The following is a 19,420-nucleotide window of genomic DNA, read 5'->3' as shown; positions in this document are numbered from 1 at the left end:
GGAGAAATGCTGCCACCTTGTGGCCGTTTCCTGCAAGAGCAGCTTTAAACTCACAGCTAATGGTCACTTAACACTCAGAAGGACTGAGGGCTGTAAAGGACACCTGCCCTAAAAAAGTGTGCTGAAGTAGGGAGTGGACAAAAAAATTCAAAACAGGCAAATGTTTCAAGAGGAGGGTATGAAGAGTTAAGTTTTATTCACACTCTTTTTAAAAAGAAGGAAAATGGATAAAAGCTCAACCTCAGGGAGTGTTAGACCCATGCAATCTAATCTACAAAAAGTTTCAACTTACACCAGTCGACTGACCATCAGCAAAAAGTCTACAAACAATAAATGCTGAAGGGGTTTTAGAGAACTGTGTACCCTCTACCTGCTGGTGAGACGTAAAGGGGTCACAGCCAATAATGAGAACAGAAAGGAGCTCTGTTTCAAAGTAAAAATGGAGGTACCGTTCAATCCAGCAGGCGCACCATTGGACCTCTCACCTGAGAAGACAAGAATCGAGAAGACACAGGCCGCAAAAGCTGCAGAGCAGCCTTATTCACAAGAGCCAAGAGAGTAAAGCAATCAAAATGTACAACAACAGGTGAATGGATAAAGAAGAAGTGGTCCATGTACACAATGGAATATTAGCTATGGAAAACAATGAACCATTGCTCTCTGAGGCACCACAAATGAGTCTGGAGATAATCATGAAACATGAGGTAGGTCGGAAAGCAAAAGACCTATACTCTATGATATCACTTATAGGCGTTATCTAATAACTGACACAAATGAACATATTTCCACAGAGAAAGACACTCACAGAGTTAGAAAACAAACTATGCTCATCTAAAAGGAAAGGTGGGGGGAATGGATAAATTAAGATTAGTGTTACTATATGGATACAAACACATATTATATACATATCTCAAAAAGACCGACAATATAGCAAGGGAGGTCTGCGGAACCCTCTGTAACATTTTACAAGGGAAGAGGATCTGTACTTGAATAGACATATGTAATGTACAAATGAACCAGATTGTGTACACCTAGGACAAACGATATGCTAAGCTTTGCCCCAATTAAAAAAAAAATTTAAAACCAAGAAGAAATAATGAGACATAAACTTATGGGGGTTTCTCCATGCACATTCCAATGTAATTTACAACCTAGGAACACGACTTCCAGAAAGGCTCTGCTGCCCTAGTACCCAGATTTGGGAATGGAGAAATGCTGCCTGCTTGAGGCCTCTTCCCACAACAGCAGCTTTAAACCCATTGCTAAAGGTCACTAAATATTCACCACACTTGCAGTTCGGTAAATGACACCTGCTCTCTAAAAAAATTCTGGGGTGGAAAATCGACCAAAAATTTCAAAAGAGGGCAACCTTCCAAGAGGACGATTTCAAGAGTTATACTGTACGCCCAACTGTTTCCTTTTTTGAACAGAAAAGAAAACGGCGGAGAAAAATAATGAGTTTTACGAATTTTCAACGACATGCAAACCCAAATTACAAAATCCTATCAGCTCACAGCAGCCAGAAGGGCCATTAGCATACAGGCTGCAAACAATAAATGCTGAAGCGATTGTGGAGAAATGCGTACCCTCGATTCTAAGGGGGACGTGGTAAGTGCCACTAATGAAAACGCAAAGAAGGTGCTTTGAAAAGGGAAACACGGTGCTACCAGTCAGTCAATCACACCCACTGCTGGGCCTATCACCTGAGAACATGAGAATCAAAAAGTCACAGGCTGGCAATCCTGCACTCCAACAATATTTACCATCGCCAACGCTTGGAAGCAATGAAAATGTCCATCAACCGAGGAATGCACAAAGTAGAAGTGGTCCACGTACACAGTGGAAAATTACTCCAATAAGAAATAAAAATTAAGTTTAAAAATCCAACAAAAGTAAGGAGACATCAGATTGTGTGGGTGTGTCCGGGCACACTCCACTCTAATTTATAACCGAGAAACACCACAGGCCGCAAGGGCTTTTCCCTAGGTACCAGGGTGGGGAACATAGAAAGGCTGCCACCCTCTGGCAGTTACCTGCACAAGCAGCTTTAAAGCCTGTGCGAATGGTCATTGCATAGGAACAAGTACTGCAGAACTGTAAATGAAACCTGCCCTCAAAATGTCTTGAGGGAGGTAATGGCCAAAACATTTCAAAATGTGACACATACTTTAAGAGAACCCTCTGAAGAACGAAGGGGTAATCACAGCTTGAAAAATAAAAAGGACATGTCTTAAAGCTCAATTTCAACGGATTATGAGGCACGTGCGAATTCAACCACAAAGCGGTATCAGCTCACAAGTGGCAGAATAACCATCAGCAAGAAAACTACAAACAATAAATGCTGAAGGTGTTGTGGAGAAATGCCTACCCTCAACTTCAAGGGGGACGTAACTTGGAAAGGGCCACGAACGAGAACAGAAGGGAGGTGCCTTAAAAAGGTAAACATTGAGCTACCATATGATCCAGCAGGCCCACTCCTCGACCTATAATCTAAGAAGAGAGAATTGGAAAGACACAGGCAGGCAAATCTGCATGGCACAGTATTACAATAGCCAAGATATGGAAGTAACCAAGAAGTCCACCAACAGACGGGTGGACACAGAAGAACTCCTCCATGTACAGATGGAATATTCGCTAGTGAAAAAAATGAAACAATGCCATTTGCAGCACCATAGATGAGTCTAGACGTAATCACGCCACCTGTAGTAAGTGAGAAAGCAAAAGACACATATCCTATCATATCACTTTCAGGAGTACCTTCAAAATTGATACCAGTGAAGATATTTCCACAGAGAAAGGCAATCACAGATTCATTAAAAAACTTATGGTTCACCAAATAGAAAGGGATGAGGATTGGACACACTACCATATTGGGGTTAACAGAGATATACAAACCATGTGAAATATATAATCACCAAAGATGTACGGAAGACCAGGAGAAGACTACTCAACATTGTGTCATAACCTACATGGGAAAAGGATGCGAGGAAGAATAGATACACGTATATGTGTGAAAGAAGCACATCTTGCACACCTAGAACAAACAAGGCATTGTAATCAAATGTGCTGGGATAAAAAATAAAAAGTAAATTACAAATATGAACAAGAAGTAATGAGACATAACCTTAAAGGGCTTTTTCCTGGCACATTCCATTCTAATTTACAACCTAGAACACCACTTCCATTAAGCCTCTGTTTCCCTAGTAACCAAATTTGGTAAAGGAGAAATGCTGCCACCTTGTGGCCGTTTCCTGCAAGAGCAGCTTTAAACTCACAGCTAATGGTCACTTAACACTCAGAAGGACTGAGGGCTGTAAAGGACACCTGCCCTAAAAAAGTGTGCTGAAGTAGGGAGTGGACAAAAAAATTCAAAACAGGCAAATGTTTCAAGAGGAGGGTATGAAGAGTTAAGTTTTATTCACACTCTTTTTAAAAAGAAGGAAAATGGATAAAAGCTCAACCTCAGGGAGTGTTAGACCCATGCAATCTAATCTACAAAAAGTTTCAACTTACACCAGTCGACTGACCATCAGCAAAAAGTCTACAAACAATAAATGCTGAAGGGGTTTTAGAGAACTGTGTACCCTCTACCTGCTGGTGAGACGTAAAGGGGTCACAGCCAATAATGAGAACAGAAAGGAGCTCTGTTTCAAAGTAAAAATGGAGGTACCGTTCAATCCAGCAGGCGCACCATTGGACCTCTCACCTGAGAAGACAAGAATCGAGAAGACACAGGCCGCAAAAGCTGCAGAGCAGCCTTATTCACAAGAGCCAAGAGAGTAAAGCAATCAAAATGTACAACAACAGGTGAATGGATAAAGAAGAAGTGGTCCATGTACACAATGGAATATTAGCTATGGAAAACAATGAACCATTGCTCTCTGAGGCACCACAAATGAGTCTGGAGATAATCATGAAACATGAGGTAGGTCGGAAAGCAAAAGACCTATACTCTATGATATCACTTATAGGCGTTATCTAATAACTGACACAAATGAACATATTTCCACAGAGAAAGACACTCACAGAGTTAGAAAACAAACTATGCTCATCTAAAAGGAAAGGTGGGGGGAATGGATAAATTAAGATTAGTGTTACTATATGGATACAAACACATATTATATACATATCTCAAAAAGACCGACAATATAGCAAGGGAGGTCTGCGGAACCCTCTGTAACATTTTACAAGGGAAGAGGATCTGTACTTGAATAGACATATGTAATGTACAAATGAACCAGATTGTGTACACCTAGGACAAACGATATGCTAAGCTTTGCCCCAATTAAAAAAAAAATTTAAAACCAAGAAGAAATAATGAGACATAAACTTATGGGGGTTTCTCCATGCACATTCCAATGTAATTTACAACCTAGGAACACGACTTCCAGAAAGGCTCTGCTGCCCTAGTACCCAGATTTGGGAATGGAGAAATGCTGCCTGCTTGAGGCCTCTTCCCACAACAGCAGCTTTAAACCCATTGCTAAAGGTCACTAAATATTCACCACACTTGCAGTTCGGTAAATGACACCTGCTCTCTAAAAAAATTCTGGGGTGGAAAATCGACCAAAAATTTCAAAAGAGGGCAACCTTCCAAGAGGACGATTTCAAGAGTTATACTGTACGCCCAACTGTTTCCTTTTTTGAACAGAAAAGAAAACGGCGGAGAAAAATAATGAGTTTTACGAATTTTCAACGACATGCAAACCCAAATTACAAAATCCTATCAGCTCACAGCAGCCAGAAGGGCCATTAGCATACAGGCTGCAAACAATAAATGCTGAAGCGATTGTGGAGAAATGCGTACCCTCGATTCTAAGGGGGACGTGGTAAGTGCCACTAATGAAAACGCAAAGAAGGTGCTTTGAAAAGGGAAACACGGTGCTACCAGTCAGTCAATCACACCCACTGCTGGGCCTATCACCTGAGAACATGAGAATCAAAAAGTCACAGGCTGGCAATCCTGCACTCCAACAATATTTACCATCGCCAACGCTTGGAAGCAATGAAAATGTCCATCAACCGAGGAATGCACAAAGTAGAAGTGGTCCACGTACACAGTGGAAAATTACTCCAATAAGAAATAAAAATTAAGTTTAAAAATCCAACAAAAGTAAGGAGACATCAGATTGTGTGGGTGTGTCCGGGCACACTCCACTCTAATTTATAACCGAGAAACACCACAGGCCGCAAGGGCTTTTCCCTAGGTACCAGGGTGGGGAACATAGAAAGGCTGCCACCCTCTGGCAGTTACCTGCACAAGCAGCTTTAAAGCCTGTGCGAATGGTCATTGCATAGGAACAAGTACTGCAGAACTGTAAATGAAACCTGCCCTCAAAATGTCTTGAGGGAGGTAATGGCCAAAACATTTCAAAATGTGACACATACTTTAAGAGAACCCTCTGAAGAACGAAGGGGTAATCACAGCTTGAAAAATAAAAAGGACATGTCTTAAAGCTCAATTTCAACGGATTATGAGGCACGTGCGAATTCAACCACAAAGCGGTATCAGCTCACAAGTGGCAGAATAACCATCAGCAAGAAAACTACAAACAATAAATGCTGAAGGTGTTGTGGAGAAATGCCTACCCTCAACTTCAAGGGGGACGTAACTTGGAAAGGGCCACGAACGAGAACAGAAGGGAGGTGCCTTAAAAAGGTAAACATTGAGCTACCATATGATCCAGCAGGCCCACTCCTCGACCTATAATCTAAGAAGAGAGAATTGGAAAGACACAGGCAGGCAAATCTGCATGGCACAGTATTACAATAGCCAAGATATGGAAGTAACCAAGAAGTCCACCAACAGACGGGTGGACACAGAAGAACTCCTCCATGTACAGATGGAATATTCGCTAGTGAAAAAAATGAAACAATGCCATTTGCAGCACCATAGATGAGTCTAGACGTAATCACGCCACCTGTAGTAAGTGAGAAAGCAAAAGACACATATCCTATCATATCACTTTCAGGAGTACCTTCAAAATTGATACCAGTGAAGATATTTCCACAGAGAAAGGCAATCACAGATTCATTAAAAAACTTATGGTTCACCAAATAGAAAGGGATGAGGATTGGACACACTACCATATTGGGGTTAACAGAGATATACAAACCATGTGAAATATATAATCACCAAAGATGTACGGAAGACCAGGAGAAGACTACTCAACATTGTGTCATAACCTACATGGGAAAAGGATGCGAGGAAGAATAGATACACGTATATGTGTGAAAGAAGCACATCTTGCACACCTAGAACAAACAAGGCATTGTAATCAAATGTGCTGGGATAAAAAATAAAAAGTAAATTACAAATATGAACAAGAAGTAATGAGACATAACCTTAAAGGGCTTTTTCCTGGCACATTCCATTCTAATTTACAACCTAGAACACCACTTCCATTAAGCCTCTGTTTCCCTAGTAACCAAATTTGGTAAAGGAGAAATGCTGCCACCTTGTGGCCGTTTCCTGCAAGAGCAGCTTTAAACTCACAGCTAATGGTCACTTAACACTCAGAAGGACTGAGGGCTGTAAAGGACACCTGCCCTAAAAAAGTGTGCTGAAGTAGGGAGTGGACAAAAAAATTCAAAACAGGCAAATGTTTCAAGAGGAGGGTATGAAGAGTTAAGTTTTATTCACACTCTTTTTAAAAAGAAGGAAAATGGATAAAAGCTCAACCTCAGGGAGTGTTAGACCCATGCAATCTAATCTACAAAAAGTTTCAACTTACACCAGTCGACTGACCATCAGCAAAAAGTCTACAAACAATAAATGCTGAAGGGGTTTTAGAGAACTGTGTACCCTCTACCTGCTGGTGAGACGTAAAGGGGTCACAGCCAATAATGAGAACAGAAAGGAGCTCTGTTTCAAAGTAAAAATGGAGGTACCGTTCAATCCAGCAGGCGCACCATTGGACCTCTCACCTGAGAAGACAAGAATCGAGAAGACACAGGCCGCAAAAGCTGCAGAGCAGCCTTATTCACAAGAGCCAAGAGAGTAAAGCAATCAAAATGTACAACAACAGGTGAATGGATAAAGAAGAAGTGGTCCATGTACACAATGGAATATTAGCTATGGAAAACAATGAACCATTGCTCTCTGAGGCACCACAAATGAGTCTGGAGATAATCATGAAACATGAGGTAGGTCGGAAAGCAAAAGACCTATACTCTATGATATCACTTATAGGCGTTATCTAATAACTGACACAAATGAACATATTTCCACAGAGAAAGACACTCACAGAGTTAGAAAACAAACTATGCTCATCTAAAAGGAAAGGTGGGGGGAATGGATAAATTAAGATTAGTGTTACTATATGGATACAAACACATATTATATACATATCTCAAAAAGACCGACAATATAGCAAGGGAGGTCTGCGGAACCCTCTGTAACATTTTACAAGGGAAGAGGATCTGTACTTGAATAGACATATGTAATGTACAAATGAACCAGATTGTGTACACCTAGGACAAACGATATGCTAAGCTTTGCCCCAATTAAAAAAAAAATTTAAAACCAAGAAGAAATAATGAGACATAAACTTATGGGGGTTTCTCCATGCACATTCCAATGTAATTTACAACCTAGGAACACGACTTCCAGAAAGGCTCTGCTGCCCTAGTACCCAGATTTGGGAATGGAGAAATGCTGCCTGCTTGAGGCCTCTTCCCACAACAGCAGCTTTAAACCCATTGCTAAAGGTCACTAAATATTCACCACACTTGCAGTTCGGTAAATGACACCTGCTCTCTAAAAAAATTCTGGGGTGGAAAATCGACCAAAAATTTCAAAAGAGGGCAACCTTCCAAGAGGACGATTTCAAGAGTTATACTGTACGCCCAACTGTTTCCTTTTTTGAACAGAAAAGAAAACGGCGGAGAAAAATAATGAGTTTTACGAATTTTCAACGACATGCAAACCCAAATTACAAAATCCTATCAGCTCACAGCAGCCAGAAGGGCCATTAGCATACAGGCTGCAAACAATAAATGCTGAAGCAATTGTGGAGAAATGCGTACCCTCGATTCTAAGGGGGACGTGGTAAGTGCCACTAATGAAAACGCAAAGAAGGTGCTTTGAAAAGGGAAACACGGTGCTACCAGTCAGTCAATCACACCCACTGCTGGGCCTATCACCTGAGAACATGAGAATCAAAAAGTCACAGGCTGGCAATCCTGCACTCCAACAATATTTACCATCGCCAACGCTTGGAAGCAATGAAAATGTCCATCAACCGAGGAATGCACAAAGTAGAAGTGGTCCACGTACACAGTGGAAAATTACTCCAATAAGAAATAAAAATTAAGTTTAAAAATCCAACAAAAGTAAGGAGACATCAGATTGTGTGGGTGTGTCCGGGCACACTCCACTCTAATTTATAACCGAGAAACACCACAGGCCGCAAGGGCTTTTCCCTAGGTACCAGGGTGGGGAACATAGAAAGGCTGCCACCCTCTGGCAGTTACCTGCACAAGCAGCTTTAAAGCCTGTGCGAATGGTCATTGCATAGGAACAAGTACTGCAGAACTGTAAATGAAACCTGCCCTCAAAATGTCTTGAGGGAGGTAATGGCCAAAACATTTCAAAATGTGACACATACTTTAAGAGAACCCTCTGAAGAACGAAGGGGTAATCACAGCTTGAAAAATAAAAAGGACATGTCTTAAAGCTCAATTTCAACGGATTATGAGGCACGTGCGAATTCAACCACAAAGCGGTATCAGCTCACAAGTGGCAGAATAACCATCAGCAAGAAAACTACAAACAATAAATGCTGAAGGTGTTGTGGAGAAATGCCTACCCTCAACTTCAAGGGGGACGTAACTTGGAAAGGGCCACGAACGAGAACAGAAGGGAGGTGCCTTAAAAAGGTAAACATTGAGCTACCATATGATCCAGCAGGCCCACTCCTCGACCTATAATCTAAGAAGAGAGAATTGGAAAGACACAGGCAGGCAAATCTGCATGGCACAGTATTACAATAGCCAAGATATGGAAGTAACCAAGAAGTCCACCAACAGACGGGTGGACACAGAAGAACTCCTCCATGTACAGATGGAATATTCGCTAGTGAAAAAAATGAAACAATGCCATTTGCAGCACCATAGATGAGTCTAGACGTAATCACGCCACCTGTAGTAAGTGAGAAAGCAAAAGACACATATCCTATCATATCACTTTCAGGAGTACCTTCAAAATTGATACCAGTGAAGATATTTCCACAGAGAAAGGCAATCACAGATTCATTAAAAAACTTATGGTTCACCAAATAGAAAGGGATGAGGATTGGACACACTACCATATTGGGGTTAACAGAGATATACAAACCATGTGAAATATATAATCACCAAAGATGTACGGAAGACCAGGAGAAGACTACTCAACATTGTGTCATAACCTACATGGGAAAAGGATGCGAGGAAGAATAGATACACGTATATGTGTGAAAGAAGCACATCTTGCACACCTAGAACAAACAAGGCATTGTAATCAAATGTGCTGGGATAAAAAATAAAAAGTAAATTACAAATATGAACAAGAAGTAATGAGACATAACCTTAAAGGGCTTTTTCCTGGCACATTCCATTCTAATTTACAACCTAGAACACCACTTCCATTAAGCCTCTGTTTCCCTAGTAACCAAATTTGGTAAAGGAGAAATGCTGCCACCTTGTGGCCGTTTCCTGCAAGAGCAGCTTTAAACTCACAGCTAATGGTCACTTAACACTCAGAAGGACTGAGGGCTGTAAAGGACACCTGCCCTAAAAAAGTGTGCTGAAGTAGGGAGTGGACAAAAAAATTCAAAACAGGCAAATGTTTCAAGAGGAGGGTATGAAGAGTTAAGTTTTATTCACACTCTTTTTAAAAAGAAGGAAAATGGATAAAAGCTCAACCTCAGGGAGTGTTAGACCCATGCAATCTAATCTACAAAAAGTTTCAACTTACACCAGTCGACTGACCATCAGCAAAAAGTCTACAAACAATAAATGCTGAAGGGGTTTTAGAGAACTGTGTACCCTCTACCTGCTGGTGAGACGTAAAGGGGTCACAGCCAATAATGAGAACAGAAAGGAGCTCTGTTTCAAAGTAAAAATGGAGGTACCGTTCAATCCAGCAGGCGCACCATTGGACCTCTCACCTGAGAAGACAAGAATCGAGAAGACACAGGCCGCAAAAGCTGCAGAGCAGCCTTATTCACAAGAGCCAAGAGAGTAAAGCAATCAAAATGTACAACAACAGGTGAATGGATAAAGAAGAAGTGGTCCATGTACACAATGGAATATTAGCTATGGAAAACAATGAACCATTGCTCTCTGAGGCACCACAAATGAGTCTGGAGATAATCATGAAACATGAGGTAGGTCGGAAAGCAAAAGACCTATACTCTATGATATCACTTATAGGCGTTATCTAATAACTGACACAAATGAACATATTTCCACAGAGAAAGACACTCACAGAGTTAGAAAACAAACTATGCTCATCTAAAAGGAAAGGTGGGGGGAATGGATAAATTAAGATTAGTGTTACTATATGGATACAAACACATATTATATACATATCTCAAAAAGACCGACAATATAGCAAGGGAGGTCTGCGGAACCCTCTGTAACATTTTACAAGGGAAGAGGATCTGTACTTGAATAGACATATGTAATGTACAAATGAACCAGATTGTGTACACCTAGGACAAACGATATGCTAAGCTTTGCCCCAATTAAAAAAAAAATTTAAAACCAAGAAGAAATAATGAGACATAAACTTATGGGGGTTTCTCCATGCACATTCCAATGTAATTTACAACCTAGGAACACGACTTCCAGAAAGGCTCTGCTGCCCTAGTACCCAGATTTGGGAATGGAGAAATGCTGCCTGCTTGAGGCCTCTTCCCACAACAGCAGCTTTAAACCCATTGCTAAAGGTCACTAAATATTCACCACACTTGCAGTTCGGTAAATGACACCTGCTCTCTAAAAAAATTCTGGGGTGGAAAATCGACCAAAAATTTCAAAAGAGGGCAACCTTCCAAGAGGACGATTTCAAGAGTTATACTGTACGCCCAACTGTTTCCTTTTTTGAACAGAAAAGAAAACGGCGGAGAAAAATAATGAGTTTTACGAATTTTCAACGACATGCAAACCCAAATTACAAAATCCTATCAGCTCACAGCAGCCAGAAGGGCCATTAGCATACAGGCTGCAAACAATAAATGCTGAAGCGATTGTGGAGAAATGCGTACCCTCGATTCTAAGGGGGACGTGGTAAGTGCCACTAATGAAAACGCAAAGAAGGTGCTTTGAAAAGGGAAACACGGTGCTACCAGTCAGTCAATCACACCCACTGCTGGGCCTATCACCTGAGAACATGAGAATCAAAAAGTCACAGGCTGGCAATCCTGCACTCCAACAATATTTACCATCGCCAACGCTTGGAAGCAATGAAAATGTCCATCAACCGAGGAATGCACAAAGTAGAAGTGGTCCACGTACACAGTGGAAAATTACTCCAATAAGAAATAAAAATTAAGTTTAAAAATCCAACAAAAGTAAGGAGACATCAGATTGTGTGGGTGTGTCCGGGCACACTCCACTCTAATTTATAACCGAGAAACACCACAGGCCGCAAGGGCTTTTCCCTAGGTACCAGGGTGGGGAACATAGAAAGGCTGCCACCCTCTGGCAGTTACCTGCACAAGCAGCTTTAAAGCCTGTGCGAATGGTCATTGCATAGGAACAAGTACTGCAGAACTGTAAATGAAACCTGCCCTCAAAATGTCTTGAGGGAGGTAATGGCCAAAACATTTCAAAATGTGACACATACTTTAAGAGAACCCTCTGAAGAACGAAGGGGTAATCACAGCTTGAAAAATAAAAAGGACATGTCTTAAAGCTCAATTTCAACGGATTATGAGGCACGTGCGAATTCAACCACAAAGCGGTATCAGCTCACAAGTGGCAGAATAACCATCAGCAAGAAAACTACAAACAATAAATGCTGAAGGTGTTGTGGAGAAATGCCTACCCTCAACTTCAAGGGGGACGTAACTTGGAAAGGGCCACGAACGAGAACAGAAGGGAGGTGCCTTAAAAAGGTAAACATTGAGCTACCATATGATCCAGCAGGCCCACTCCTCGACCTATAATCTAAGAAGAGAGAATTGGAAAGACACAGGCAGGCAAATCTGCATGGCACAGTATTACAATAGCCAAGATATGGAAGTAACCAAGAAGTCCACCAACAGACGGGTGGACACAGAAGAACTCCTCCATGTACAGATGGAATATTCGCTAGTGAAAAAAATGAAACAATGCCATTTGCAGCACCATAGATGAGTCTAGACGTAATCACGCCACCTGTAGTAAGTGAGAAAGCAAAAGACACATATCCTATCATATCACTTTCAGGAGTACCTTCAAAATTGATACCAGTGAAGATATTTCCACAGAGAAAGGCAATCACAGATTCATTAAAAAACTTATGGTTCACCAAATAGAAAGGGATGAGGATTGGACACACTACCATATTGGGGTTAACAGAGATATACAAACCATGTGAAATATATAATCACCAAAGATGTACGGAAGACCAGGAGAAGACTACTCAACATTGTGTCATAACCTACATGGGAAAAGGATGCGAGGAAGAATAGATACACGTATATGTGTGAAAGAAGCACATCTTGCACACCTAGAACAAACAAGGCATTGTAATCAAATGTGCTGGGATAAAAAATAAAAAGTAAATTACAAATATGAACAAGAAGTAATGAGACATAACCTTAAAGGGCTTTTTCCTGGCACATTCCATTCTAATTTACAACCTAGAACACCACTTCCATTAAGCCTCTGTTTCCCTAGTAACCAAATTTGGTAAAGGAGAAATGCTGCCACCTTGTGGCCGTTTCCTGCAAGAGCAGCTTTAAACTCACAGCTAATGGTCACTTAACACTCAGAAGGACTGAGGGCTGTAAAGGACACCTGCCCTAAAAAAGTGTGCTGAAGTAGGGAGTGGACAAAAAAATTCAAAACAGGCAAATGTTTCAAGAGGAGGGTATGAAGAGTTAAGTTTTATTCACACTCTTTTTAAAAAGAAGGAAAATGGATAAAAGCTCAACCTCAGGGAGTGTTAGACCCATGCAATCTAATCTACAAAAAGTTTCAACTTACACCAGTCGACTGACCATCAGCAAAAAGTCTACAAACAATAAATGCTGAAGGGGTTTTAGAGAACTGTGTACCCTCTACCTGCTGGTGAGACGTAAAGGGGTCACAGCCAATAATGAGAACAGAAAGGAGCTCTGTTTCAAAGTAAAAATGGAGGTACCGTTCAATCCAGCAGGCGCACCATTGGACCTCTCACCTGAGAAGACAAGAATCGAGAAGACACAGGCCGCAAAAGCTGCAGAGCAGCCTTATTCACAAGAGCCAAGAGAGTAAAGCAATCAAAATGTACAACAACAGGTGAATGGATAAAGAAGAAGTGGTCCATGTACACAATGGAATATTAGCTATGGAAAACAATGAACCATTGCTCTCTGAGGCACCACAAATGAGTCTGGAGATAATCATGAAACATGAGGTAGGTCGGAAAGCAAAAGACCTATACTCTATGATATCACTTATAGGCGTTATCTAATAACTGACACAAATGAACATATTTCCACAGAGAAAGACACTCACAGAGTTAGAAAACAAACTATGCTCATCTAAAAGGAAAGGTGGGGGGAATGGATAAATTAAGATTAGTGTTACTATATGGATACAAACACATATTATATACATATCTCAAAAAGACCGACAATATAGCAAGGGAGGTCTGCGGAACCCTCTGTAACATTTTACAAGGGAAGAGGATCTGTACTTGAATAGACATATGTAATGTACAAATGAACCAGATTGTGTACACCTAGGACAAACGATATGCTAAGCTTTGCCCCAATTAAAAAAAAAATTTAAAACCAAGAAGAAATAATGAGACATAAACTTATGGGGGTTTCTCCATGCACATTCCAATGTAATTTACAACGTAGGAACACGACTTCCAGAAAGGCTCTGCTGCCCTAGTACCCAGATTTGGGAATGGAGAAATGCTGCCTGCTTGAGGCCTCTTCCCACAACAGCAGCTTTAAACCCATTGCTAAAGGTCACTAAATATTCACCACACTTGCAGTTCGGTAAATGACACCTGCTCTCTAAAAAAATTCTGGGGTGGAAAATCGACCAAAAATTTCAAAAGAGGGCAACCTTCCAAGAGGACGATTTCAAGAGTTATACTGTACGCCCAACTGTTTCCTTTTTTGAACAGAAAATAAAACGGCGGAGAAAAATAATGAGTTTTACGAATTTTCAACGACATGCAAACCCAAATTACAAAATCCTATCAGCTCACAGCAGCCAGAAGGGCCATTAGCATACAGGCTGCAAACAATAAATGCTGAAGCGATTGTGGAGAAATGCGTACCCTCGATTCTAAGGGGGACGTGGTAAGTGCCACTAATGAAAACGCAAAGAAGGTGCTTTGAAAAGGGAAACACGGTGCTACCAGTCAGTCAATCACACCCACTGCTGGGCCTATCACCTGAGAACATGAGAATCAAAAAGTCACAGGCTGGCAATCCTGCACTCCAACAATATTTACCATCGCCAACGCTTGGAAGCAATGAAAATGTCCATCAACCGAGGAATGCACAAAGTAGAAGTGGTCCACGTACACAGTGGAAAATTACTCCAATAAGAAATAAAAATTAAGTTTAAAAATCCAACAAAAGTAAGGAGACATCAGATTGTGTGGGTGTGTCCGGGCACACTCCACTCTAATTTATAACCGAGAAACACCACAGGCCGCAAGGGCTTTTCCCTAGGTACCAGGGTGGGGAACATAGAAAGGCTGCCACCCTCTGGCAGTTACCTGCACAAGCAGCTTTAAAGCCTGTGCGAATGGTCATTGCATAGGAACAAGTACTGCAGAACTGTAAATGAAACCTGCCCTCAAAATGTCTTGAGGGAGGTAATGGCCAAAACATTTCAAAATGTGACACATACTTTAAGAGAACCCTCTGAAGAACGAAGGGGTAATCACAGCTTGAAAAATAAAAAGGACATGTCTTAAAGCTCAATTTCAACGGATTATGAGGCACGTGCGAATTCAACCACAAAGCGGTATCAGCTCACAAGTGGCAGAATAACCATCAGCAAGAAAACTACAAACAATAAATGCTGAAGGTGTTGTGGAGAAATGCCTACCCTCAACTTCAAGGGGGACGTAACTTGGAAAGGGCCACGAACGAGAACAGAAGGGAGGTGCCTTAAAAAGGTAAACATTGAGCTACCATATGATCCAGCAGGCCCACTCCTCGACCTATAATCTAAGAAGAGAGAATTGGAAAGACACAGGCAGGCAAATCTGCATGGCACAGTATTACAATAGCCAAGATATGGAAGTAACCAAGAAGTCCACCAACAGACGGGTGGACACAGAAGAACTCCTCCATGTACAGATGGAATATTCGCTAGTGAAAAAAATGAAACAATGCCATTTGCAGCACCATAGATGAGTCTAGACGTAATCACGCCACCTGTAGTAAGTGAGAAAGCAAAAGACACATATCCTATCATATCACTTTCAGGAGTACCTTCAAAATTGATACCAGTGAAGATATTTCCACAGAGAAAGGCAATCACAGATTCATTAAAAAACTTATGGTTCACCAAATAGAAAGGGATGAGGATTGGACACACTACCATATTGGGGTTAACAGAGATATACAAACCATGTGAAATATATAATCACCAAAGATGTACGGAAGACCAGGAGAAGACTACTCAACATTGTGTCATAACCTACATGGGAAAAGGATGCGAGGAAGAATAGATACACGTATATGTGTGAAAGAAGCACATCTTGCACACCCAGAACAAACAAGGCATTGTAATCAAATGTGCTGGGATAAAAAATAAAAAGTAAATTACAAATATGAACAAGAAGTAATGAGACATAACCTTAAAGGGCTTTTTCCTGGCACATTCCATTCTAATTTACAACCTAGAACACCACTTCCATTAAGCCTCTGTTTCCCTAGTAACCAAATTTGGTAAAGGAGAAATGCTGCCACCTTGTGGCCGTTTCCTGCAAGAGCAGCTTTAAACTCACAGCTAATGGTCACTTAACACTCAGAAGGACTGAGGGCTGTAAAGGACACCTGCCCTAAAAAAGTGTGCTGAAGTAGGGAGTGGACAAAAAAATTCAAAACAGGCAAATGTTTCAAGAGGAGGGTATGAAGAGTTAAGTTTTATTCACACTCTTTTTAAAAAGAAGGAAAATGGATAAAAGCTCAACCTCAGGGAGTGTTAGACCCATGCAATCTAATCTACAAAAAGTTTCAACTTACACCAGTCCACTGACCATCAGCAAAAAGTCTACAAACAATAAATGCTGAAGGGGTTTTAGAGAACTGTGTACCCTCTACCTGCTGGTGAGACGTAAAGGGGTCACAGCCAATAATGAGAACAGAAAGGAGCTCTGTTTCAAAGTAAAAATGGAGGTACCGTTCAATCCAGCAGGCGCACCATTGGACCTCTCACCTGAGAAGACAAGAATCGAGAAGACACAGGCCGCAAAAGCTGCAGAGCAGCCTTATTCATAAGAGCCAAGAGAGTAAAGCAATCAAAATGTACAACAACAGGTGAATGGATAAAGAAGAAGTGGTCCATGTACACAATGGAATATTAGCTATGGAAAACAATGAACCATTGCTCTCTGAGGCACCACAAATGAGTCTGGAGATAATCATGAAACATGAGGTAGGTCGGAAAGCAAAAGACCTATACTCTATGATATCACTTATAGGCGTTATCTAATAACTGACACAAATGAACATATTTCCACAGAGAAAGACACTCACAGAGTTAGAAAACAAACTATGCTCATCTAAAAGGAAAGGTGGGGGGAATGGATAAATTAAGATTAGTGTTACTATATGGATACAAACACATATTATATACATATCTCAAAAAGACCGACAATATAGCAAGGGAGGTCTGCGGAACCCTCTGTAACATTTTACAAGGGAAGAGGATCTGTACTTGAATAGACATATGTAATGTACAAATGAACCAGATTGTGTACACCTAGGACAAACGATATGCTAAGCTTTGCCCCAATTAAAAAAAAAATTTAAAACCAAGAAGAAATAATGAGACATAAACTTATGGGGGTTTCTCCATGCACATTCCAATGTAATTTACAACCTAGGAACACGACTTCCAGAAAGGCTCTGCTGCCCTAGTACCCAGATTTGGGAATGGAGAAATGCTGCCTGCTTGAGGCCTCTTCCCACAACAGCAGCTTTAAACCCATTGCTAAAGGTCACTAAATATTCACCACACTTGCAGTTCGGTAAATGACACCTGCTCTCTAAAAAAATTCTGGGGTGGAAAATCGACCAAAAATTTCAAAAGAGGGCAACCTTCCAAGAGGACGATTTCAAGAGTTATACTGTACGCCCAACTGTTTCCTTTTTTGAACAGAAAATAAAACGGCGGAGAAAAATAATGAGTTTTACGAATTTTCAACGACATGCAAACCCAAATTACAAAATCCTATCAGCTCACAGCAGCCAGAAGGGCCATTAGCATACAGGCTGCAAACAATAAATGCTGAAGCGATTGTGGAGAAATGCGTACCCTCGATTCTAAGGGGGACGTGGTAAGTGCCACTAATGAAAACGCAAAGAAGGTGCTTTGAAAAGGGAAACACGGTGCTACCAGTCAGTCAATCACACCCACTGCTGGGCCTATCACCTGAGAACATGAGAATCAAAAAGTCACAGGCTGGCAATCCTGCACTCCAACAATATTTACCATCGCCAACGCTTGGAAGCAATGAAAATGTCCATCAACCGAGGAATGCACAAAGTAGAAGTGGTCCACGTACACAGTGGAAAATTACTCCAATAAGAAATAAAAATTAAGTTTAAAAATCCAACAAAAGTAAGGAGACATCAGATTGTGTGGGTGTGTCCGGGCACACTCCACTCTAATTTATAACCGAGAAACACCACAGGCCGCAAGGGCTTTTCCCTAGGTACCAGGGTGGGGAACATAGAAAGGCTGCCACCCTCTGGCAGTTACCTGCACAAGCAGCTTTAAAGCCTGTGCGAATGGTCATTGCATAGGAACAAGTACTGCAGAACTGTAAATGAAACCTGCCCTCAAAATGTCTTGAGGGAGGTAATGGCCAAAACATTTCAAAATGTGACACATACTTTAAGAGAACCCTCTGAAGAACGAAGGGGTAATCACAGCTTGAAAAATAAAAAGGACATGTCTTAAAGCTCAATTTCAACGGATTATGAGGCACGTGCGAATTCAACCACAAAGCGGTATCAGCTCACAAGTGGCAGAATAACCATCAGCAAGAAAACTACAAACAATAAATGCTGAAGGTGTTGTGGAGAAATGCCTACCCTCAACTTCAAGGGGGACGTAACTTGGAAAGGGCCACGAACGAGAACAGAAGGGAGGTGCCTTAAAAAGGTAAACATTGAGCTACCATATGATCCAGCAGGCCCACTCCTCGACCTATAATCTAAGAAGAGAGAATTGGAAAGACACAGGCAGGCAAATCTGCATGGCACAGTATTACAATAGCCAAGATATGGAAGTAACCAAGAAGTCCACCAACAGACGGGTGGACACAGAAGAACTCCTCCATGTACAGATGGAATATTCGCTAGTGAAAAAAATGAAACAATGCCATTTGCAGCACCATAGATGAGTCTAGACGTAATCACGCCACCTGTAGTAAGTGAGAAAGCAAAAGACACATATCCTATCATATCACTTTCAGGAGTACCTTCAAAATTGATACCAGTGAAGATATTTCCACAGAGAAAGGCAATCACAGATTCATTAAAAAACTTATGGTTCACCAAATAGAAAGGGATGAGGATTGGACACACTACCATATTGGGGTTAACAGAGATATACAAACCATGTGAAATATATAATCACCAAAGATGTACGGAAGACCAGGAGAAGACTACTCAACATTGTGTCATAACCTACATGGGAAAAGGATGCGAGGAAGAATAGATACACGTATATGTGTGAAAGAAGCACATCTTGCACACCTAGAACAAACAAGGCATTGTAATCAAATGTGCTGGGATAAAAAATAAAAAGTAAATTACAAATATGAACAAGAAGTAATGAGACATAACCTTAAAGGGCTTTTTCCTGGCACATTCCATTCTAATTTACAACCTAGAACACCACTTCCATTAAGCCTCTGTTTCCCTAGTAACCAAATTTGGTAAAGGAGAAATGCTGCCACCTTGTGGCCGTTTCCTGCAAGAGCAGCTTTAAACTCACAGCTAATGGTCACTTAACACTCAGAAGGACTGAGGGCTGT

This window comes from Eschrichtius robustus, chromosome 8 (assembly GCF_028021215.1).
Source record: "Eschrichtius robustus isolate mEscRob2 chromosome 8, mEscRob2.pri, whole genome shotgun sequence".
Classification (NCBI taxonomy): Eukaryota; Metazoa; Chordata; class Mammalia; order Artiodactyla; family Eschrichtiidae; genus Eschrichtius; species Eschrichtius robustus.
The sequence above is the reverse complement of the archived record's forward strand: the minus strand, read 5'-3'. Positions refer to the sequence as shown.